This window comes from Lissotriton helveticus, chromosome 5_1, assembly GCF_964261635.1.
Source record: "Lissotriton helveticus chromosome 5_1, aLisHel1.1, whole genome shotgun sequence".
NCBI classification, from domain to species: Eukaryota; Metazoa; Chordata; class Amphibia; order Caudata; family Salamandridae; genus Lissotriton; species Lissotriton helveticus.
The window spans coordinates 1,452,525,771-1,452,549,397 of record NC_136065.1 but is presented as its reverse complement, the minus strand read 5'-3'; positions in this window follow the sequence as shown (position 1 = coordinate 1,452,549,397).

Genomic DNA, 23,627 nt, shown 5'->3' with positions numbered 1-23,627 from the left:
GCACGCAGGTGCGTAACCTGGGCTCGTCAGCCCCACCAGCTCAAGGGAGCTTGAATATAAAAGAAAGTCCAATTGGTCGCACACTGCTTGTCCTATCAGCGTGTTGCCCCAAAGCATTGTGGTCCATGAAGTAAGCATCAGCGGGTGCGCCTCTGTCAGGGTCTTGAGCAAAAAATCACTGTTGCGTTGGCCATCCCTGGACCCGTGTTTCGAGGTTGTTACCTCTCGTCAGCAGGGAATAGGCATATATGTAGGGGTGCTGCGTAGGCTGCCAAAAAATATCCTCAGGTCCGGTACCACTCGTGGCACGCACGTGCGTAACCCGGGCTCGTCAGCCCCACCAGCTCAAGGGAGCACACTGCTTGTCCTATCAGCGTATTCCCCCAAAGCATTGTGGTCCATGAAGTAAGCATCAGCGGGTGCGCCTCTGCCAGGGTCTTGAGCAAAAAATCACTGTCGCGTTGGCCATCCCTGGACATGTGTTTCGAGGTTGTTACCTCTCATCAGCAGGGAATAGGCATATATGTAGGGGTGCTGCGTAGGCTGCCAAAAAATATCCTCAGGTCCGGTACCACTTGTGGCACGCAGGTGCGTAACCTGGGCTCGTCAGCCTCACCAGCTCAAGGGAGCTTGAAAATAAAAGAAAGTCCAATTGATCGCACACTGCTTGTCCTATCAGCGTGTTGCCCCAAAGCATTGTGGTCCATGAAGTAAGCATCAGCGGGTGCGCCTCTGCCAGGGTCTTGAGCAAGAAATCACTGTCGCGTTGGCCATTCCTGGACACGTGTTTCGAGGTTGTTACCTCTCGTCAGCAGGGAATAGGCATATATGTAGGGGTGCTGCGTAGGCTGCCAAAAAATATCCTCAGGTCCGGTACCACTCGTGGCACGCAGGTGCGTAACCCGGGCTCGTCAGCCCCACCAGCTCAAGGGAGCTTGAATATAAAAGAAAGTCCAATTGGTCGCACACTGCTTGTCCTATCATCGTGTTTCCCCAAAGCATTGGGGTCCATGAAGTAAGCATCAGCGGGTGCCCCTCTGCCAGGGTCCTGAGCAAAAAATCACTGTTGCGTTGGCCATCCCTGGACACGTGTTTCGAGGTTGTTACTTCTCGTCAGCAGGGAATAGGCATATATGTAGGGGTGCTGCGTAGTCTGCCAAAATATCCTCAGGTCCGGTACCACTCGTGGCACGCAGGTGCGTAACCCGGGCTCGTCAGCCCCACCAGCTCACGGGAGCTTGAATATAAAAGAAAGTCCAATTGGTCGCACACTGCTTGTCCTATCAGCGTGTTGCCCCAAAGCATTGTGGTCCATGAAGGAAGCATCAGCGGGTGCGCCTCTGCCAGGGTCTAGAGCAAAAAATCACTGTCGCGTTAGCCATCCCTGGACACGTGTTTCAAGGTTGTTACCTCTCGTCAGCAGGGAGTAGGCATATATGTAGGGGTGCTGAGTAGGCTGCCAAAAAATATCCTCAGGTCCGGTACCACTCGTGGCACGCAGGTGCGTAACCTGGGCTCGTCAGCCCCACCAGCTCAAGGGAGCTTGAATATAAAAGAAAGTCCAATTGGTCGCACACTGCTTGTCCTATCAGCGTGTTGCCCCAAAGCATTGTGGTCCATGAAGTAAGCATCAGCGGGTGCGCCTCTGTCAGGGTCTTGAGCAAAAACCACTGTTGCGTTGGCCATCCCTGGACCCGTGTTTCGAGGTTGTTACCTCTCGTCAGCAGGGAATAGGCATATATGTAGGGGTGCTGCGTAGGCTGCCAAAAAATATCCTCAGGTCCGGTACCACTAGTGGCACGCACGTGCGTAACCCGGGCTCGTCAGCCCCACCAGCTCAAGGGAGCTTGAATATAAAAGAAAGTCCAATTGGTCGCACACTACTTGTCCTATCAGCGTCTTGCCCCAAAGCATTGTGGTCCATGAAGTAAGCATCAGCGGGTGCGCCTCTGCCAGGGTCTTGAGCAAAAAATCACTGTCGCGTTGGCCATCCCTGGACACCTGTTTCGAGGTTGTTACCTCTCGTCAGCAGGGAATAGGCATATATGTAGGGGTGCTGCGTAGGCTGCCAAAAAATATCCTCTGGTCCGGTACCACTCGTGGCACGCAGGTGCGTAACCCGGGCTCGTCAGCCCCACCAGCTCAAGGGAGCTTGAATATAAAAGAAAGTCCAATTGGTCGCACACTGCTTGTCCTATCAGAGTGTTGCCCCAAAGCATTGGGGTCCATGAAGAAGGCATCAGCGGGTGCGCCTCTGCCAGGGTCTTGAGCAAAAAATCACTGTCGCGTTGGCCATCCCTGGACACGTGTTTCGAGGTTGTTACCTCTCGTCAGCAGGGAATAGGCATATATGTAGGGGTGCTGCGTAGTCTGCCAAAATATCCTCAGGTCCGGTACCACTCGTGGCACGCAGGTGCGTAACCCGGGCTCATCAGCCCCACCAGCTCAAGGGAGCTTGAATATAAAAGAAAGTCCAATTGGTCGCACACTGCTTGTCCTATCAGCGTGTTGCCCCAAAGCATTGTGGTCCATGAAGTAAGCATCAGCGGGTGTGCCTCTGCCAGGGTCTTGAGCTAAAAATCACTGTCGCGTTAGCCATCCCTGGACACGTGTTTCAAGGTTGTTACCTCTCGTCAGCAGGGAATAGGCATATATGTAGGGGTGCTGAGTAGGCTGCCAAAAAATATCCTCAGGTCCGGTACCACTCGTGGCACGCAGGTGCGTAACCTGGGCTCGTCAGCCCCACCAGCTCAAGGGAGCTTGAATATAAAAGAAAGTCCAATTGGTCGCACACTGCTTGTCCTATCAGCGTGTTGCCCCAAAGCATTGTGGTCCATGAAGTAAGCATCAGCGGGTGCGCCTCTGTCAGGGTCTTGAGCAAAAAATCACTGTCGCGTTGGCCATCCCTGGACCCCTGTATCGAGATTGTTACCTCTCGTCAGCAGGGAATAGGCATATATGTAGGGGTTCTGAGTAGGATGCCCAAAAATATCCTCAGGTCCGGTACCACTCGTGGCACGCAGGTGCGTAACCTGGGCTCGTCAGCCCCACCAGCTCAAGGGAGCTTGAATATAAAAGAAAGTCCAATTGGTTGCACACTGCTTGTCCTATCAGCGTGTTGCCCCAAAGCATTGTGGTCCATGAAGTAAGCATTAGCGGGTGCGCCTCTGTCAGGGTCTTGAGCAAAAAATCACTGTCGCGTTGGCCATCCCTGGACCCGTGTTTCGAGGTTGTTACCTCTCGTCAGCAGGGAATAGGCATATATGTAGGGGTGCTGCGTAGGCTGCCAAAAAATATCCTCAGGTCCTGTACCACTCGTGGCACGCACGTGCGTAACCCGGGCTCATCAGCCCCACCAGCTCAAGGGAGCTTGAATATAAAAGAAAGTCCAATTGGTCGCACACTGCTTGTCCTATCAGCGTGTTGCCCCAAAGCATTGTGGTCCATGAAGTAAGCATCAGCGGGTGCGCCTCTGCCAGGGTCTTGAGCAAGAAATCACTGTCGCGTTGGCCATCCCTGGACACGTGTTTCGAGGTTGTTACCTCTCGTCAGCAGGGAATAGGCATATATGTAGGGGTGCTGCGTAGGCTGCCAAAAAATATCCTCAGGTCCGGTACCACTCGTGGCACGCAGGTGCGTAACCCAGGCTCGTCAGCCCCACCAGCTCAAGGGAGCTAGAATATAAAAGAAAGTCCAATTGGTCGCACACTGCTTGTCCTATCAGCGTGTTGCCCCAAAGCATTGTGGTCCATGAAGTAAGCATCAGCGGGTGTGCCTCTGACAGGGTCTTGATCAAAAAATTACTGTCGCGTTGGCCATCCCTGGACCCGTGTTTCGAGGTTGTTACCTCTCGTCAGCAGGGAATAGGCATATATGTAGGGGTGCTGCGTAGGCTGCCAAAAAATATCCTCAGGTCCGGTACCACTCGTGGCACGCACGTGCGTAACCCGGGCTCGTCAGCCCCACCAGCTCAAGGGAGCTTGAATATAAAAGAAAGTCCAATTGGTCGCACACTGCTTGTCCTATCAGCGTATTCCCCCAAAGCATTGTGGTCCATGAAGTAATCATCAGCGGGTGCGCCTCTGCCAGGGTCTTGAGCGAAAAATCACTGTTGCGTAGGCCATTCCTGGACACGTGTTTCGAGGTTGTTACCTCTCGTCAGCAGGGAATAGGCATATATGTAGGGGTGCTGCTTAGGCTGCCAAAAAATATCCTCAGGTCCGGTACCACTCGTGGCACGCAGGTGCGTAACCCGGGCTCGTCAGCCCCACCAGCTCAAGGGAGCTTGAATATAACAGAAAGTCCAATTGGTCACACACTGCTTGTCCTATCAGCGTGTTGCCCCAAAGCATTGTGGTCCATGAAGTAAGCATCAGCGGGTGCGCCTCTGCCAGGGTCTTGAGCAAAAAATCACTGTCGCGTTGGCCTTCCCTGGACACGTGTTTCGAGGTTGTTACCTCTCATCAGCAGGGAATAGGCATATATGTAGGGGTGCTGCGCAGGCTGCCAAAAAATATCCTCAGGTCCGGTACCACTCGTGGCACGCAGGTGCGTAACCCGGGCTCGTCAGCCCCACCAGCTCAAGGGAGCTTGAAAATAAAAGAAAGTCCAATTGGTCGCACACTGCTTGTCCTATCAGCGTGTTGCCCCAAAGCATTGTGGTCCATGAAGTAAGCATCAGCGGGTTCGCCTCTGCCAGGGTCTTGAGCAAAAAATCACTGTTGCGTAGGCCATTCCTGGACACGTGTTTCGAGGTTGTTACCTCTCGTCAGCAGGGAATAGGCATATATGTAGGGGTGCTGCTTAGGCTGCCAAAAAATATCCTCAGGTCCGGTACCACTCGTGGCACGCAGGTGCGTAACCTGGGCTCGTTAGCCCCACCAGCTCAAGGGAGCTTGAATATAAAAGAAAGTCCAATTGGTTGCACACTGCTTGTCCTATCAGCGTGTTGCCCCAAAGCAATGTGGTCCATGAAGTAAGCATTAGCGGGTGCGCCTCTGTCAGGGTCATGAGCAAAAAATCACTGTCGTGTTGGCCATCCCTGGACCCGTGTTTCGAGGTTGTTACCTCTTGTCAGCAGGGAATAGGCATATATGTAGGGGTGCTGCGTAGGTTGCCAAAAAATATCCTCAGGTCCGGTACCACTCGTGGCACGCACGTGCGTAACCCGGGCTCGTCAGCCCCACCAGCTCAAGGGAGCTTGAATATAAAAGAAAGTCCAATTGATCGCACACTGCTTGTCCTATCAGCGTGTTGCCCCAAAGCATTGTGGTCCATGAAGTAAGCATCAGCGGGTGCGCCTCTGCCAGGGTCTTGAGCAAGAAATCACTGTCGCGTTGGCCATTCCTGGACACGTGTTTCGAGGTTGTTACCTCTCGTCAGCAGGGAATAGGCATATATGTAGGGGTGCTGCGTAGGCTGCCAAAAAATATCCTCAGGACCGGTACCACTCGTGGCACGCAGGTGCGTAACCCGGGCTCGTCAGCCCCACCAGCTCAAGGGAGCTTGAATATAAAAGAAAGTCCAATTGGTCGCACACTGCTTGTCCTATCAGCGTGTTCCCCCAAAGCATTGTGGTCCATGAAGTAAGCATCAGCGGGTGCGCCTCTGCCAGGGTCTTGAAAAAAAAAACACTGTTGCGTAGGCCATTCCTGGACACGTGTTTCGAGGTTGTTACCTCTCGTCAGCAGGGAATAGGCATATATGTAGGGGTGCTGCTTAGGCTGCCAAAAAATATCCTCAGGTCCGGTACCACTCGTGGCACGCAGGTGCGTAACCCGGGCTCGTCAGCCCCACCAGCTCAAGGGAGCTTGAATATAAAAGAAAGTCCAATTGGTCGTACACTGCTTGTCCTATCAGCGTGTTGCCCCAAAGCATTGTGGTCCATGAAGTAAGCATCAGCGGGTGTGCCTCTGACAGGGTCTTGAGCAAAAAATCACTGTCGCGTTGGCCATCCCTGGACCCGTGTTTCGAGGTTGTTACCTCTCGTCAGCAGGGAATAGGCATATATGTAGGGGTGCTGCGTAGGCTGCCAAAAAATATCCTCAGGTCCGGTACCACTCGTGGCACGCACGTGCGTAACCCGGGCTCGTCAGCCCCACCAGCTCAAGGGAGCTTGAATATAAAAGAAAGTCCAATTGGTCGCACACTGCTTGTCCTATCAGCGTATTCCCCCAAAGCATTGTGGTCCATGAAGTAATCATCAGCGGGTGCGCCTCTGCCAGGGTCTTGAGCAAAAAATCACTGTTGCGTAGGCCATTCCTGGACACGCGTTTCGAGGTTGTTACCTCTCGTCAGCAGGGAATAGGCATATATGTAGGGGTGCTGCTTAGGCTGCCAAAAAATATCCTCAGGTCCGGTACCACTCGTGGCACGCAGGTGCGTAACCCGGGCTCGTCAGCCCCACCAGCTCAAGGGAGCTTGAATATAACAGAAAGTCCAATTGGTCGCACACTGCTTGTCCTATCAGCGTGTTGCCCCAAAGCATTGTGGTCCATGAAATAAGCATCAGCGGGTGCGCCTCTGCCAGGGTCTTGAGCAAAAAATCACTGTCGCGTTGGCCATCCCTGGACACGTGTTTCGAGGTTGTTACCTCTCGTCAGCAGGGAATAGGCATATATGTAGGGGTGCTGCGTAGGCTGCCAAAAAATATCCTCAGGTCCGGTACCACTCGTGGCACGCAGGTGCGTAACCCGGGCTCGTCAGCCCCACCAGCTCAAGGGAGCTTGAATATAACAGAAAGTCCAATTGGTCGCACACTGCTTGTCCTATCAGCGTGTTGCCCCAAAGCATTGTGGTCCATGAAGTAAGCATCAGCGGGTGCGCCTCTGCCAGGGTCTTGAGCAAGAAATCACTGTCGCGTTGGCCATCCCTGGACACGTGTTTCGAGGTTGTTACCTCTCGTCAGCAGGGAATAGGCATATATGTAGGGGTGCTGCGTAGGCTGCCAAAAAATATCCTCAGGTCCGGTACCACTCGTGGCACGCAGGTGCGTAACCCGGGCTCGTCAGCCCCACCAGCTCAAGGGAGCTTGAATATAAAAGAAAGTTCAATTGGTCGCACACTGCTTGTCCTATAATCGTGTTGCCCCAAAGCATTGGGGTCCATGAAGTAAGCATCAGCGGGTGCCCCCATGCCAGGGTCTTGAGCAAAAAATCACTGTCGCGTTGGCCATCCCTGGACACGTGTTTCGAGGTTGTTACTTGTTGTCAGCAGGGAATAGGCATATATGTAGGGGTGCTGCGTAGTCTGCCAAAATATCCTCAGGTCCGGTACCACTCGTGGCACGCAGGTGCGTAACCCGGGCTCGTCAGCCCCACCAGAAGAAGGGAGCTTGAATATAAAAGAAAGTCCAATTGGTCGCACACTGCTTGTCCTATCAGCGTGTTGCCCCAAAGCATTGTGGTCCATGAAGTAAGCATCAGCGGGTGCGCCTCTGTCAGGGTCTTGAGCAAAAAATCACTGTCGCGTTGGCCATCCCTGGACCCGTGTTTGGAGGTTGTTACCTCTCGTCAGCAGGGAATAGGCATATATGTAGGGGTGCTGCGTAGGCTGCCAAAAAATATCCTCAGGTCCGGTACCACTCGTGGCACGCACGTGCGTAAACCAGGCTCGTCAGCCCCACCAGCTCAAGGGAGCTTGAATATAAAAGAAAGTCCAATTGGTCGCACACTGCTTGTCCTATCAGCGTCTTGCCCCAAAGCATTGTGGTCCATGAAGTAAGCATCAGCGGGTGCGCCTCTGCCAGGGTCTTGAGCAAAAAATCACCGTCGCGTTGGCCATCCCTGGACACCTGTTTCGAGGTTGTTACCTCTCGTCAGCAGGGAATAGGCATATATGTAGGGGTGCTGCGTAGGCTGCCAAAAAATATCCTCTGGTCCGGTACCACTCATGGCACGCAGGTGCGTAACCCGGGCTCGTCAGCCCCACCAGCTCAAGGGAGCTTGAATATAAAAGAAAGTCCAATTGGTCGCACACTGCTTGTCCTATCAGCGTGTTGCCCCAAAGCATTGGGGTCCATGAAGTAAGCATCAGCGGGTGCGCCTCTGCCAGGGTCTTGAGCAAAAAATCACTATCGCGTTGGCCATCCCTGGACACGTGTTTCGAGGTTGTTACCTCTCGTCAGCAGGGAATAGGCATATATGTAGGGGTGCTGCGTAGTCTGCCAAAATATCCTCAGGTCCGGTACCACTCGTGGCACGCAGGTGCGTAACCCGGGCTCGTCAGCCCCACCAGCTCAAGGGAGCTTGAATATAAAAGAAAGTCCAATTGGTCGCACACTGCTTGTCCTATCAGCGTGTTGCCCCAAAGCATTGTGGTCCATGAAGTAAGCATCAGCGGGTGCGCCTCTGTCAGGGTCTTGAGCAAAAAATCACTGTCGCGTTAGCCATCCCTGGACACGTGTTTCAAGGTTGTTACCTCTCATCAGCAGGGAATAGGCATATATGTAGGGGTGCTGAGTAGGCTGCCAAAAAATATCCTCAGGTCCGGTACCACTCATGGCACGCAGGTGCGTAACCTGGGCTCGTCAGCCCCACCAGCTCATGGGAGCTTGAATATAAAAGAAAGTCCAATTGGTCGCACACTGCTTGTCCTATCAGAGTGTTGCCCCAAAGCATTGTGGTTCATGAAGTAAGCATCAGCGGGTGCGCCTCTGTCAGGGTCTTGAGCAAAAAAAGACTGTCGCGTTGGCCATCCCTGGACCCGTGTTTCGAGATTGTTACCTCTCGTCAGCAGGGAATAGGCATATATGTAGGGGTGCTGCGTAGGCTGCCAAAAAATATCCTCTGGTCCGGTACCACTCGTGGCACGCAGGTGCGTAACCCGGGCTCGTCAGCCCCACCAGCTCAAGGGAGCTTGAATATAAAAGAAAGTCCAATTGGTCGCACACTGCTTGTCCTATCAGCGTGTTGCCCCAAAGCATTGTGGTCCATGAAGTAAGCATCAGCGGATCTTGAGCACGCAGGTGCGTAACCCGGGCTCGTCAGCCCCACCAGCTCAAGGGAGCTTGAATACAACAGAAAGTCCAATTGGTCGCACACTGCTTGTCCTATCGGGGTTTTGCCCCAAAGCATTGTGGTCCATGAAGTAAGCATCAGCGGGTGCGCCTCTGCCAGGGTCTTGAGCAAAAAAGCAATGTCGCGTTGGCCATCCCTGGACACGTGTTTCGAGGTTGTTACCTCTCGTCAGCAGGGATTAGGCATATATGTAGGGGTGCTGCGTAGGCTGCCAAAAAATATCCTCAGGTCCGGTACCACTTGTGGCACGCAGGTGCGTAACCCGGGCTCGTCAGCCCCACCAGCTCAAGGGAGCTTGAATATAGAAGAAAGTCCAATTGGTCGCACACTGCTTGTCCTATCAGCGTATTCCCCCAAAGCATTGTGGTCCATGAAGTAAGCATCAGCGGGTGCGCCTCTGCCAGGGTCTTGAGCAAAAAATCACTGTTGCGTAGGCCATTCCTGGACACGTGTTTCGAGGTTGTTACCTCTCGTCAGCAGGGAATAGGCATATATGTAGGGGTGCTGCTTAGGCTGCCAAAAAATATCCTCAGGTCCAGTACCACTCGTGGCACGCAGGTGCGTAACCCGGGCTCGTCAGCCCCACCAGCTCAAGGGAGCTTGAATATAACAGAAAGTCCAATTGGTCGCACACTGCTTGTCCTATCAGCGTGTTGCCCCAAAGCATTGTGGTCCATGAAGTAAGCATCAGCGGGTGCGCCTCTGCCAGGGTCTTGAGCAAAAAATCACTGTCGCGTTGGCCATCCCTGGACACGTGTTTCGAGGTTGTTACCTCTCATCAGCAGGGAATAGACATATATGTAGGGGTGCTGCGTAGGCTGCCAAAAAATATCCTCAGGTCCGGTACCACTCGTGGCACGCAGGTGCGTAACCCGGGCTCGTCAGCTCCACCAGCTCAAGGGAGCTTGAAAATAAAAGAAAGTCCAATTGGTCGCACACTGCTTGTCCTATCAGCGTGTTGCCCCAAAGCATTGTGGTCCATGAAGTAAGCATCAGCGGGTGCGCCTCTGCCAGGGTCTTGAGCAAGAAATCACTGTCGCGTTGGCCATCCCTGGAAACGTGTTTCGAGGTTGTTACCTCTCGTCAGCAGGGAATAGGCATATATGTAGGGGTGCTGCGTAGGCTGCCAAAAAATATCCTCAGGTCCGGTACCACTCGTGGCACGCAGGTGCGTAACCCGGGCTCGTCAGCCCCACCAGCTCAAGGGAGCTTGAATATAAAAGAAAGTCCAATTGGTCGCACACTGCTTGTCCTATCATCGTGTTGCCCCAAAGCATTGGGGTCCATGAAGTAAGCATCAGCGGGTGCCCCTCTTCCAGGGTCTTGAGCAAAAAATCACTGTCGCGTTGGCCATCCTTGGACACGTGTTTCGAGGTTGTTACTTCTCGTCAGCAGGGAATAGGCATATATGTAGGGGTGCTGCGTAGTCTGCCAAAATATCCTCAGGTCCGGTACCACTCGTGGCACGCAGGTGCGTAACCCGGGCTCGTCAGCCCCACCAGAAGAAGGGAGCTTGAATATAAAAGAAAGTCCAATTGGTCGCACACTGCTTGTCCTATCAGCGTGTTGCCCCAAAGCATTGTGGTCCATGAAGTAGGCATCAGCGGGTGCGCCTCTGCCAGGGTCTTGAGCAAAAAATCACTGTCGCGTTAGCCATCCCTGGACACGTGTTTCAAGGTTGTTACCTCTCGTCAGCAGGGAATAGGCATATATGTAGGGGTGCTGAGTAGGCTGCCAAAAAATATCCTCAGGTCCGGTACCACTCGTGGCACGCAGGTGCGTAACCTGGGCTCGTCAGCCCCACCAGCTCAAGGGAGCTTGAATATAAAAGAAAGTCCAATTGGTCGCACACTGCTTGTCCTATCAGCGTGTTGCCCCAAAGCATTGTGGTCCATGAAGTAAGCATCAGCGGGTGCGCCTCTGTCAGGGTCTTGAGCAAAAAATCACTGTCGCGTTGGCCATCCCTGGACCCGTGTTTGGAGGTTGTTACCTCTCGTCAGCAGGGAATAGGCATATATGTAGGGGTGCTGCGTAGGCTGCCAAAAAATATCCTCAGGTCCGGTACCACTCTTGGCGCGCACGTGCGTAACCCGGGCTCGTCAGCCCCACCAGCTCAAGGGAGCTTGAATTTAAAAGAAAGTCCAATTGGTCGCACACTGCTTGTCCTATCAGCGTCTTGCCCCAAAGCATTGTGGTCCATGAAGTAAGCATCAGCGGGTGCGCCTCTGCCAGGGTCTTGAGCAAAAAATCACTGTCGCGTTGGCCATCCCTGGACACCTGTTTCGAGGTTGTTACCTCTCGTCAGCAGGGAATAGGCATATATGTAGGGGTGCTGCGTAGGCTGCAAAAAAATATCCTCTGGTCCGGTACCACTCGTGGCACGCAGGTGCGTAACCCGGGCTCATCTGCCCCACCAGCTCAAGGGAGCTTGAATATAAAAGAAAGTCCAATTGGTCGCACACTGCTTGTCCTATCAGCGTGTTGCCCCAAAGCATTGGGGTCCATGAAGTAAGCATCAGCGGGTGCGCCTCTGCCAGGGTCTTGAGCAAAAAATCACTGTCGCGTTGGCCATCCCTGGACACGTGTTTCGAGGTTGTTACCTCTCGTCAGCAGGGAATAGGCATATATGTAGGGGTGCTGCGTAGTCTGCCAAAATATCCTCAGGTCCGGTACCACTCGTGGCACGCAGGTGCGTATCCCGGGCTCGTCAGCCCCACCAGCTCAAGGGAGCTTGAATATAAAAGAAAGTCCAATTGGTCGCACACTGCTTGTCCTATCTGCGTGTTGCCCCAAAGCATTGTGGTCCATGAAGTAAGCATCAGCGGGTGCGTTTCTGTCAGGGTCTTGAGCAAAAAATCACTGTCGCGTTGGCCATCCCTGGACTCGTGTTTCGAGATTGTTACCTCTCGTCAGCAGGGAATAGGCATATATGTAGGGGTTCTGAGTAGGCTGCCCAAAAATATCCTCAGGTCCGGTACCACTCGTGGCACGCAGGTGCGTAACCTGGGCTCGTCAGCCCCACCAGCTCAAGGGAGCTTGAATATAAAAGAAAGTCCAATTGGTCACACACTGCTTGTCCTATCAGCGTGTTGCCCCAAAGCATTGTGGTCCATGAAGTAAGCATCAGCGGGTGCGCCTCTGTCAGGGTCTTGAGCAAAAAATCACTGTCGAGTTGGCCATCCCTGGACCCGTATTTCGAGGTTGTTACCTCTCGTCAGCAGGGAATAGGCATATATGTAGGGGTGCTGCGTAGGCTGCCAAAAAATATCCTCAGGTCCGGTACCACTCTTGGCGCGCACGTGCGTAACCCGGGCTCGTCAGCCCCACCAGCTCAAGGGAGCTTGAATTTAAAAGAAAGTCCAATTGGTCGCACACTGCTTGTCCTATCAGCGTCTTGCCCCAAAGCATTGTGGTCCATGAAGTAAGCATCAGCGGGTGCGCCTCTGCCAGGGTCTTGAGCAAAAAATCACTGTCGCGTTGGCCATCCCTGGACACCTGTTTCGAGGTTGTTACCTCTCGTCAGCAGGGAATAGGCATATATGTAGGGGTGCTGCGTAGGCTGCAAAAAAATATCCTCTGGTCAGGTACCACTAGTGGCACGCAGGTGCGTAACCCGGGCTCATCTGCCCCACCAGCTCAAGGGAGCTTGAATATAAAAGAAAGTCCAATTGGTCGCACACTGCTTGTCCTATCAGCGTGTTGCCCCAAAGCATTGGGGTCCATGAAGTAAGCATCAGCGGGTGCGCCTCTGCCAGGGTCTTGAGCAAAAAAACACTGTCGCGTTAGCCATCCCTGGACACGTGTTTCGAGGTTGTTACCTCTCGTCAGCAGGGAATAGGCATATATGTAGGGGTGCTGCGTAGTCTGCCAAAATATCCTCAGGTCCGGTACCACTCGTGGCACGCAGGTGCGTAACCCGGGCTCGTCAGCCCCACCAGCTCAAGGGAGCTTGAATATAAAAGAAAGTCCAATTGGTCGCACACTGCTTGTCCTATCTGCGTGTTGCCCCAAAGCATTGTGGTCCATGAAGTAAGCATCAGCGGGTGCGTTTCTGTCAGGGTCTTGAGCAAAAAATCACTGTCGCGTTGGCCATCCTTGGACTCGTGTTTCGAGATTGTTACCTCTCGTCAGCAGGGAATAGGCATATATGTAGGGGTTCTGAGTAGGCTGCCCAAAAATATCCTCAGGTCCGGTACCACTCGTGGCACGCAGGTGCGTAACCTGGGCTCGTCAGCCCCACCAGCTCAAGGGAGCTTGAATATAAAAGAAAGTCCAATTGGTCACACACTGCTTGTCCTATCAGCGTGTTGCCCCAAAGCATTGTGGTCCATGAAGTAAGCATCAGCGGGTGCGCCTCTGTCAGGGTCTTGAGCAAAAAATCACTGTCGCGTTGGCCATCCCTGGACCCGTATTTCGAGGTTGTTACCTCTCGTCAGCAGGGAATAGGCATATATGTAGGGGTGCTGCGTAGGCTGCCAAAAAATATCCTCAGGTCCGGTACCACTCGTGGCACGCACGTGCGTAACCCGGGCTCGTCAGCCCCACCAGCTCAAGGGAGCTTGAATATAAAAGAAAGTCCAATTGGTCGCACACTGCTTGTCCTATCAGCGTGTTGCCCCAAAGCATTGTGGTCCATGAAGTAAGCATCAGCGTATCTTGAGCACGCAGGTGCGTAACCTGGGCTCGTCAGCCCCACAAGCTCAAGGGAGCATGAATACAACAGAAAGTCCAATTGGTCGCACACTGCTTGTCCTATCGGGGTTTTGCCCCAAAGCATTGTGGTCCATGAAGTAAGCATCAGCGGGTGCGCCTCTGCCAGGGTCTTGAGCAAAAAATCACTGTCGCGTTGGCCATCCCTGGACACGTGTTTCGAGGTTGTTACCTCTCGTCAGCGGGGATTAGGCATATATGTAGGGGTGCTGCGTAGGCTGCCAAAAAATATCCTCAGGTCCGGTACCACTCGTGGCACGCAGGTGCGCAACCCGGGCTCGTCAGCCCCACCAGCTCAAGGGAGCTTGAATATAAAAGAAAATCCAATTGGTCGCACACTGCTTGTCCTATCAGCGTGTTGCCCCAAAGCATTGTGGTCCATGAAGTAAGCATCAGCGGGTGCGCCTCTGCCAGGGTCTTGAGCAAAAAATCACTGTTGCGTTGGCCATCCCTGGACACGTGTTTCGAGGTTGTTACCTCTCGTCAGCAGGGAATAGGCATATATGTAGGGGTGCTGCGTAGGCTGCCAAAAAATATCCTCAGGTCCGCTACCACTCATGGCACGCAGGTGCGTAACCCGGGCTCGTCAGCCCCACCAGCTCAAGGGAGCTTGAATATAAAAGAAAGTCCAATTGGTCGCACACTGCTTGTCCTATCAGCGTGTTGCTCCAAAGCATTGTGGTCCATGAAGTAAGCATCAGCGGGTGCGCCTCTGCCAGGGTCTTGAGCAAAAAATCACTGTCGCGTTGGCCATCCCTGGACACGTGTTTCGAGGTTGTTACCTCTCATCAGCAGGGAATAGGCATATATGTAGGGGTGCTGCGTAGGCTGCCAAAAAATATCCTCAGGTCCGGTACCACTCGTGGCACCCAGGTGCGTAACCCGGGCTCGGCAGCCCCACCAGCTCAAGGGAGCTTGAATATAAAAGAAATTCCAATTGGTCGCACACTGCTTGTCCTATCAGCGTGTTGCCCCAAAGCATTGTGGTCCATGAAGTAAGCATCAGCGGGTGCGCCTCTGCCAGGGTCTTGAGCAAGAAATCACTGTCGCGTTGGCCATCCCTGGACACGTGTTTCGAGGTTGTTACCTCTCGTCAGCAGGGAATAGGCATATATGTAGGGGTGCTGCGTAGGCTGCCAAAAAATATCCTCAGGTCCGGTACTACTCGTGGCACGCAGGTGCCTAACCCGGGCTCGTCAGCCCCACCAGCTCAAGGGAACTTGAATATAAAAGAAAGTCCAATTGGTCGCACACTGCTTGTCCTATCAGCGTGTTGCCCCAAATCATTGTGGTCCATGAAGTAAGCATCAGCGGGTGCGCCTCTGCCAGGGTCTTGAGCAAAAAATCACTGTCGTGTTGGCGATCCCTGGACACGTGGTTCGAGGTTGTTACCTCCCGTCAGCAGGGAATAGGCATATATGTAGGGGTGCTGCGTAGGCTGCCAAAAAGTATCCCCAGGTCCGGTACCACTCGGGGCACGCATGTGCGTAACCCGGGCTCGTCCGCCCCACCAGCTCAAGGGAGCTTGAATATAAAAGAAAGTCCAATTGGTCGCACACTGCTTGTCCTATCAGCGTGTTGCCCCAAAGCATTGTGGTCCATGAAGTAAGCATCAGCGGGTGCGCCTCTGCCAGGGTCTTGAGCAAAAAATCACTGTCGCGTTGGCCATCCCTGGACACGTGTTTCGAGGTTGTTACCTCTCGTCAGCAGGGAATAGGCATATATGTAGGGGAGCTGCGTAGGCTGCCAAAAAATATCGTCAGGTCCGGTACCACTCGTGGCACGCAGGTGCGTAACCCAGGCTCGTCAGCCCCACCAGCTCAAGGGAGCTTGAATATAAAAGAAAGTCCAATTGGTCGCACACTGCTGGTCCTATCAGCGTGTTGCCCCAATGCATTGTGGTCCATGAAGTAAGCATCAGCGGGTGCGCCTCTGCCAGGGTCTTGAGCAAAAAATCACTGTCGCGTTGGCAATCCCTGGACACGTGTTTTGAGGTTATTATCTCTCGTCAGCAGGGAATAGGCATATATGTAGGGGTGCTGCGTAGGCTGCCAAAAAATATCCTCAGGTCCGGTACCACTCGTGGCACGCAGGTGCGTAACCCGCGGTCGTCAGCCCCACCAGCCAAGGGAGCTTGAATATAAAAGAAAGTCCAATTGGTCGCACACTGCTTGTCCTATCAGCGTGTTGCCCCAAAGCATTGTGGTCCATGAAGTAAGCATCAGCGGATCTTGAGCACGCAGGTGCGTAACCCGGGCTCGTCAGCCCCACCAGCTCAAAGGAGCTTGAATATAACAGAAAGTCCAATTGGTCGCACACTGCTTGTCCTATCAGCGTGTTGCCCCAAAGCATTGTGGTCCATGAAGTAAGCATCAGCGGGTGCGCCTCTGCCAGGGTCTTGAGCAAAAAATCACTGTCGCGTTGGCCATCCCTGGACACGTGTTTCGAGGTTGTTACCTCTCGTCAGCAGGGAATAGGCATATATGTAGGGGAGCTGCGTAGGCTGCCAAAAAATATCGTCAGGTCCGGTACCACTCATGGCACGCAGGTGCGTAACCCGGGCTCGTCAGCCCCACCAGCACAAGGGAGCTTGAATATAAAAGAAAGTCCAATTGGTCGCACACTGCTGGTCCTATCAGCGTGTTGCCCCAATGCATTGTGGTCCATGAAGTAAGCATCAGCGGGTGCGCCTCTGCCAGGGTCTTGAGCAAAAAATCACTGTCGCGTTGGCCATCCCTGGACACGTGTTTCGAGGTTGTTACCTCTCGTCAGCAGGGAATAGGCATATATGTAGGGGTGCTGCGTAGGCTGCCAAAAAATATCCTCAGGTCCGGTACCACTTGTGGCACGCAGGTGCGCAACCCAGGCTCGTCAGCCCCACCAGCTCAAGGGAGCTTGAATATAAAAGAAAGTCCAATTGGTCGCACACTGCTTGTCCTATCAGTGTGTTGCCCCAAAGCATTGTGGTCCATGAAGTAAGCATCAGCGGATCTTGAGCACGCAGGTGCGCAACCCGGGCTCGTCAGCCCCACCAGCTCAAGGGAGTTTGAATATAAAAGAAAGTCCAATTGTTCGCACTCTGCTTGTCCTATCAGCGTGTTGCCCCAAAGCATTGTGGGCCATGAAGTAAGCATAAGCGGGTGCGCCTCTGCCAGGGTCTTGAGCAAAAAATCACTGTCGCGTTGGCAATCCCTGGACACGTGTTTCGAGGATGTTACCTCTCGTCAGCAGGGAATAGGTATATGTTTAGGGGTGCTGCGTAGGCTGCCAAAAAATATCCTCAGGTCCGGTACCACTCGTGGCACGCAGGTGCGTAACCCGGGCTCGTCCGCCCCACCAGCTCAAGGGATCTTGAATATAAAAGAAAGTTCAATTGGTTGCACACTGCTTGTCCTATCAGCGTGTTGCTCCAAAGCATTGTGGTCCATGAAGTAAGCATCAGCGGGTGCGCCTCTGCCAGGGTCTTGAGCAAATTATCACTGTCGCGTTGGCCATCCCTGGACACGTGTTTCGAGGTTGTTACCTCTCATCAGCAGGGAATAGGCATATATGTAGGGGTGCTGCGTAGGGTGCCAAAAAATATCCTCAGGTCCGGTACCACTCGTGGCACCCAGGTGCGTAACCCGGGCTCGTCAGCCCCACCAGCTCAAGGGAGCTTGAATATAAAAGAAAGTCCAATTGGTCGCACACTGCTTGTCCTATCAGCGTGTTGCCCCAAAGCATTGTGGTCCATGAAGTAAGCATCAGCGGGTGCGCCTCTGCCAGGGTCTTGAGCAAAAAATCACTGTCGCGTTGGCCATCCCTGGACACGTGTTTCGAGGTTGTTACCTCTCGTCAGCGGGGATTAGGCATATATGTAGGGGTGCTGCGTAGGCTGCCAAAAAATATCCTCAGGTCCGGTACCACTCGTGGCACGCAGGTGCGCAACCCGGGCTCGTCAGCCCCACCAGCTCAAGGGAGCTTGAATATAAAAGAAAATCCAATTGGTCGCACACTGCTTGTCCTATCAGCGTGTTGCCCCAAAGCATTGTGGTCCATGAAGTAAGCATCAGCGGGTGCGCCTCTGCCAGGGTCTTGAGCAAAAAATCACTGTCGCGTTGGCCATCCCTGGACACGTGTTTCGAGGTTGTTACCTCTCGTCAGCAGGGAATAGGCATATATGTAGGGGTGCTGCGTAGGCTGCCAAAAAATATCCTCAGGTCCGCTACCACTCATGGCACGCAGGTGCGTAACCCGGGCTCGTCAGCCCCACCAGCTCAAGGGAGCTTGAATATAAAAGAAAGTCCAATTGGTCGCACACTGCTTGTCCTATCAGCGTGTTGCTCCAAAGCATTGTGGTCCATGAAGTAAGCATCAGCGGGTGCGCCTCTGCCAGGGTCTTGAGCAAAAAATCACTGTCACGTTGGCCATCCCTGGACACGTGTTTCGAGGTTGTTACCTCTCATCAGCAGGGAATAGGCATATATGTAGGGGTGCTGCATAGGCTGCCAAAAAATATGCTCAGGTCCGGTACCACTCGTGGCACCCAGGTGCGTAACCCGGGCTCGGCAGCCCCACCAGCTCAAGGGAGCTTGAATATAAAAGAAATTCCAATTGGTCGCACACTGCTTGTCCTATCAGCGTGTTGCCCCAAAGCATTGTGGTCCATGAAGTAAGCATCAGCGGGTGCGCCTCTGCCAGGGTCTTGAGCAAGAAATCACTGTCGCGTTGGCCATCCCTGGACACGTGTTTCGAGGTTGTTACCTCTCGTCAGCAGGGAATAGGCATATATGTAGGGGTGCTGCGTAGGCTGCCAAAAAATATCCTCAGGTCCGGTACTACTCGTGGCACGCAGGTGCCTAACCCGGGCTCGTCAGCCCCACCAGCTCAAGGGAACTTGAATATAAAAGAAAGTCCAATTGGTCGCACACTGCTTGTCCTATCAGCGTGTTGCCCCAAATCATTGTGGTCCATGAAGTAAGCATCAGCGGGTGCGCCTCTGCCAGGGTCTTGAGCAAAAAATCACTGTCGTGTTGGCGATCCCTGGACACGTGGTTCGAGGTTGTTACCTCCCGTCAGCAGGGAATAGGCATATATGTAGGGGTGCTGCGTATGCTGCCAAAAAATATCCCCAGGTCCGGTACCACTCGGGGCACGCATGTGCGTAACCCGGGCTCGTCCGCCCCACCAGCTCAAGGGAGCTTGAATATAAAAGAAAGTCCAATTGGTCGCACACTGCTTGTCCTATCAGCGTGTTGCCCCAAAGCATTGTGGTCCATGAAGTAAGCATCAGCGGGTGCGCCTCTGCCAGGGTCTTGAGCAAAAAATCACTGTCGCGTTGGCCATCCCTGGACACGTGTTTCGAGGTTGTTACCTCTCGTCAGCAGGGAATAGGCATATATGTAGGGGAGCTGCGTAGGCTGCCAAAAAATATCGTCAGGTCCGGTACCACTCGTGGCACGCAGGTGCGTAACCCAGGCTCGTCAGCCCCACCAGCTCAAGGGAGCTTGAATATAAAAGAAAGTCCAATTGGTCGCACACTGCTGGTCCTATCAGCGTGTTGCCCCAATGCATTGTGGTCCATGAAGTAAGCATCAGCGGGTGCGCCTCTGCCAGGGTCTTGAGCAAAAAATCACTGTCGCGTTGGCAATCCCTGGACACGTGTTTTGAGGTTATTATCTCTCGTCAGCAGGGAATAGGCATATATGTAGGGGTGCTGCGTAGGCTGCCAAAAAATATCCTCAGGTCCGGTACCACTCGTGGCACGCAGGTGCGTAACCCGCGGTCGTCAGCCCCACCAGCCAAGGGAGCTTGAATATAAAAGAAAGTCCAATTGGTCGCACACTGCTTGTCCTATCAGCGTGTTGCCCCAAAGCATTGTGGTCCATGAAGTAAGCATCAGCGGATCTTGAGCACGCAGGTGCGTAACCCGGGCTCGTCAGCCCCACCAGCTCAAGGGAGCTTGAATATAACAGAAAGTCCAATTGGTCGCACACTGCTTGTCCTATCAGCGTGTTGCCCCAAAGCATTGTGGTCCATGAAGTAAGCATCAGCGGGTGCGCCTCTGCCAGGGTCTTGAGCAAAAAATCACTGTCGCGTTGGCCATCCCTGGACACGTGTTTCGAGGTTGTTACCTCTCGTCAGCAGGGAATAGGCATATATGTAGGGGAGCTGCGTAGGCTGCCAAAAAATATCGTCAGGTCCGGTACCACTCATGGCACGCAGGTGCGTAACCCGGGCTCGTCAGCCCCACCAGCACAAGGGAGCTTGAATATAAAAGAAAGTCCAATTGGTCGCACACTGCTGGTCCTATCAGCGTGTTGCCCCAATGCATTGTGGTCCATGAAGTAAGCATCAGCGGGTGCGCCTCTGCCAGGGTCTTGAGCAAAAAATCACTGTCGCGTTGGCCATCCCTGGACACGTGTTTCGAGGTTGTTACCTCTCGTCAGCAGGGAATAGGCATATATGTAGGGGTGCTGCGTAGGCTGCCAAAAAATATCCTCAGGTCCGGTACCACTTGTGGCACGCAGGTGCGCAACCCAGGCTCGTCAGCCCCACCAGCTCAAGGGAGCTTGAATATAAAAGAAAGTCCAATTGGTCGCACACTGCTTGTCCTATCAGTGTGTTGCCCCAAAGCATTGTGGTCCATGAAGTAAGCATCAGCGGATCTTGAGCACGCAGGTGCGCAACCCGGGCTCGTCAGCCCCACCAGCTCAAGGGAGTTTGAATATAAAAGAAAGTCCAATTGTTCGCACTCTGCTTGTCCTATCAGCGTGTTGCCCCAAAGCATTGTGGGCCATGAAGTAAGCATAAGCGGGTGCGCCTCTGCCAGGGTCTTGAGCAAAAAATCACTGTCGCGTTGGCAATCCCTGGACACGTGTTTCGAGGATGTTACCTCTCGTCAGCAGGGAATAGGTATATGTTTAGGGGTGCTGCGTAGGCTGCCAAAAAATATCCTCAGGTCCGGTACCACTCGTGGCACGCAGGTGCGTAACCCGGGCTCGTCCGCCCCACCAGCTCAAGGGATCTTGAATATAAAAGAAAGTTCAATTGGTTGCACACTGCTTGTCCTATCAGCGTGTTGCTCCAAAGCATTGTGGTCCATGAAGTAAGCATCAGCGGGTGCGCCTCTGCCAGGGTCTTGAGCAAATTATCACTGTCGCGTTGGCCATCCCTGGACACGTGTTTCGAGGTTGTTACCTCTCATCAGCAGGGAATAGGCATATATGTAGGGGTGCTGCGTAGGGTGCCAAAAAATATCCTCAGGTCCGGTACCACTCGTGGCACCCAGGTGCGTAACCCGGGCTCGTCAGCCCCACCAGCTCAAGGGAGCTTGAATATAAAAGAAAGTCCAATTGGTCGCACACTGCTTGTCCTATCAGCGTGTTGCCCCAAAGCATTGTGGTCCATGAAGTAAGCATCAGCGGGTGCGCCTCTGCCAGGGTCTTGAGCAAAAAATCACTGTCGCGTTGGCCATCCCTGGACACGTGTTTCGAGGTTGTTACCTCTCGTCAGCGGGGATTAGGCATATATGTAGGGGTGCTGCGTAGGCTGCCAAAAAATATCCTCAGGTCCGGTACCACTCGTGGCACGCAGGTGCGCAACCCGGGCTCGTCAGCCCCACCAGCTCAAGGGAGCTTGAATATAAAAGAAAATCCAATTGGTCGCACACTGCTTGTCCTATCAGCGTGTTGCCCCAAAGCATTGTGGTCCATGAAGTAAGCATCAGCGGGTGCGCCTCTGCCAGGGTCTTGAGCAAAAAATCACTGTCGCGTTGGCCATCCCTGGACACGTGTTTCGAGGTTGTTACCTCTCGTCAGCAGGGAATAGGCATATATGTAGGGGTGCTGCGTAGGCTGCCAAAAAATATCCTCAGGTCCGCTACCACTCATGGCACGCAGGTGCGTAACCCGGGCTCGTCAGCCCCACCAGCTCAAGGGAGCTTGAATATAAAAGAAAGTCCAATTGGTCGCACACTGCTTGTCCTATCAGCGTGTTGCTCCAAAGCATTGTGGTCCATGAAGTAAGCATCAGCGGGTGCGCCTCTGCCAGGGTCTTGAGCAAAAAATCACTGTCGCGTTGGCCATCCCTGGACACGTGTTTCGAGGTTGTTACCTCTCATCAGCAGGGAATAGGCATATATGTAGGGGTGCTGCGTAGGCTGCCAAAAAATATGCTCAGGTCCGGTACCACTCGTGGCACCCAGGTGCGTAACCCGGGCTCGGCAGCCCCACCAGCTCAAGGGAGCTTGAATATAAAAGAAATTCCAATTGGTCGCACACTGCTTGTCCTATCAGCGTGTTGCCCCAAAGCATTGTGGTCCATGAAGTAAGCATCAGCGGGTGCGCCTCTGCCAGGGTCTTGAGCAAGAAATCACTGTCGCGTTGGCCATCCCTGGACACGTGTTTCGAGGTTGTTACCTCTCGTCAGCAGGGAATAGGCATATATGTAGGGGTGCTGCGTAGGCTGCCAAAAAATATCCTCAGGTCCGGTACTACTCGTGGCACGCAGGTGCCTAACCCGGGCTCGTCAGCCCCACCAGCTCAAGGGAACTTGAATATAAAAGAAAGTCCAATTGGTCGCACACTGCTTGTCCTATCAGCGTGTTGCCCCAAATCATTGTGGTCCATGAAGTAAGCATCAGCGGGTGCGCCTCTGCCAGGGTCTTGAGCAAAAAATCACTGTCGTGTTGGCGATCCCTGGACACGTGGTTCGAGGTTGTTACCTCCCGTCAGCAGGGAATAGGCATATATGTAGGGGTGCTGCGTAGGCTGCCAAAAAATATCCCCAGGTCCGGTACCACTCGGGGCACGCATGTGCGTAACCCGGGCTCGTCAGCCCCACCAGCTCAAGGGAGCTTGAATATAACAGAAAGTCCAATTGGTCGCACACTGCTTGTCCTATCAGCGTGTTGCCCCAAAGCATTGTGGTCCATGAAGTAAGCATCAGCGGGTGCGCCTCTGCCAGGGTCTTGAGCAAAAAATCACTGTCGCGTTGGCCATCCCTGGACACGTGTTTCGAGGTTGTTACCTCTCGTCAGCAGGGAATAGGCATATATGTAGGGGAGCTGCGTAGGCTGCCAAAAAATATCGTCAGGTCCGGTACCACTCATGGCACGCAGGTGCGTAACCCGGGCTCGTCAGCCCCACCAGCACAAGGGAGCTTGAATATAAAAGAAAGTCCAATTGGTCGCACACTGCTGGTCCTATCAGCGTGTTGCCCCAATGCATTGTGGTCCATGAAGTAAGCATCAGCGGGTGCGCCTCTGCCAGGGTCTTGAGCAAAAAATCACTGTCGCGTTGGCCATCCCTGGACACGTGTTTCGAGGTTGTTACCTCTCGTCAGCAGGGAATAGGCATATATGTAGGGGTGCTGCGTAGGCTGCCAAAAAATATCCTCAGGTCCGGTACCACTTGTGGCACGCAGGTGCGCAACCCAGGCTCGTCAGCCCCACCAGCTCAAGGGAGCTTGAATATAAAAGAAAGTCCAATTGGTCGCACACTGCTTGTCCTATCAGTGTGTTGCCCCAAAGCATTGTGGTCCATGAAGTAAGCATCAGCGGATCTTGAGCACGCAGGTGCGCAACCCGGGCTCGTCAGCCCCACCAGCTCAAGGGAGTTTGAATATAAAAGAAAGTCCAATTGTTCGCACTCTGCTTGTCCTATCAGCGTGTTGCCCCAAAGCATTGTGGGCCATGAAGTAAGCATAAGCGGGTGCGCCTCTGCCAGGGTCTTGAGCAAAAAATCACTGTCGCGTTGGCAATCCCTGGACACGTGTTTCGAGGATGTTACCTCTCGTCAGCAGGGAATAGGTATATGTTTAGGGGTGCTGCGTAGGCTGCCAAAAAATATCCTCAGGTCCGGTACCACTCGTGGCACGCAGGTGCGTAACCCGGGCTCGTCCGCCCCACCAGCTCAAGGG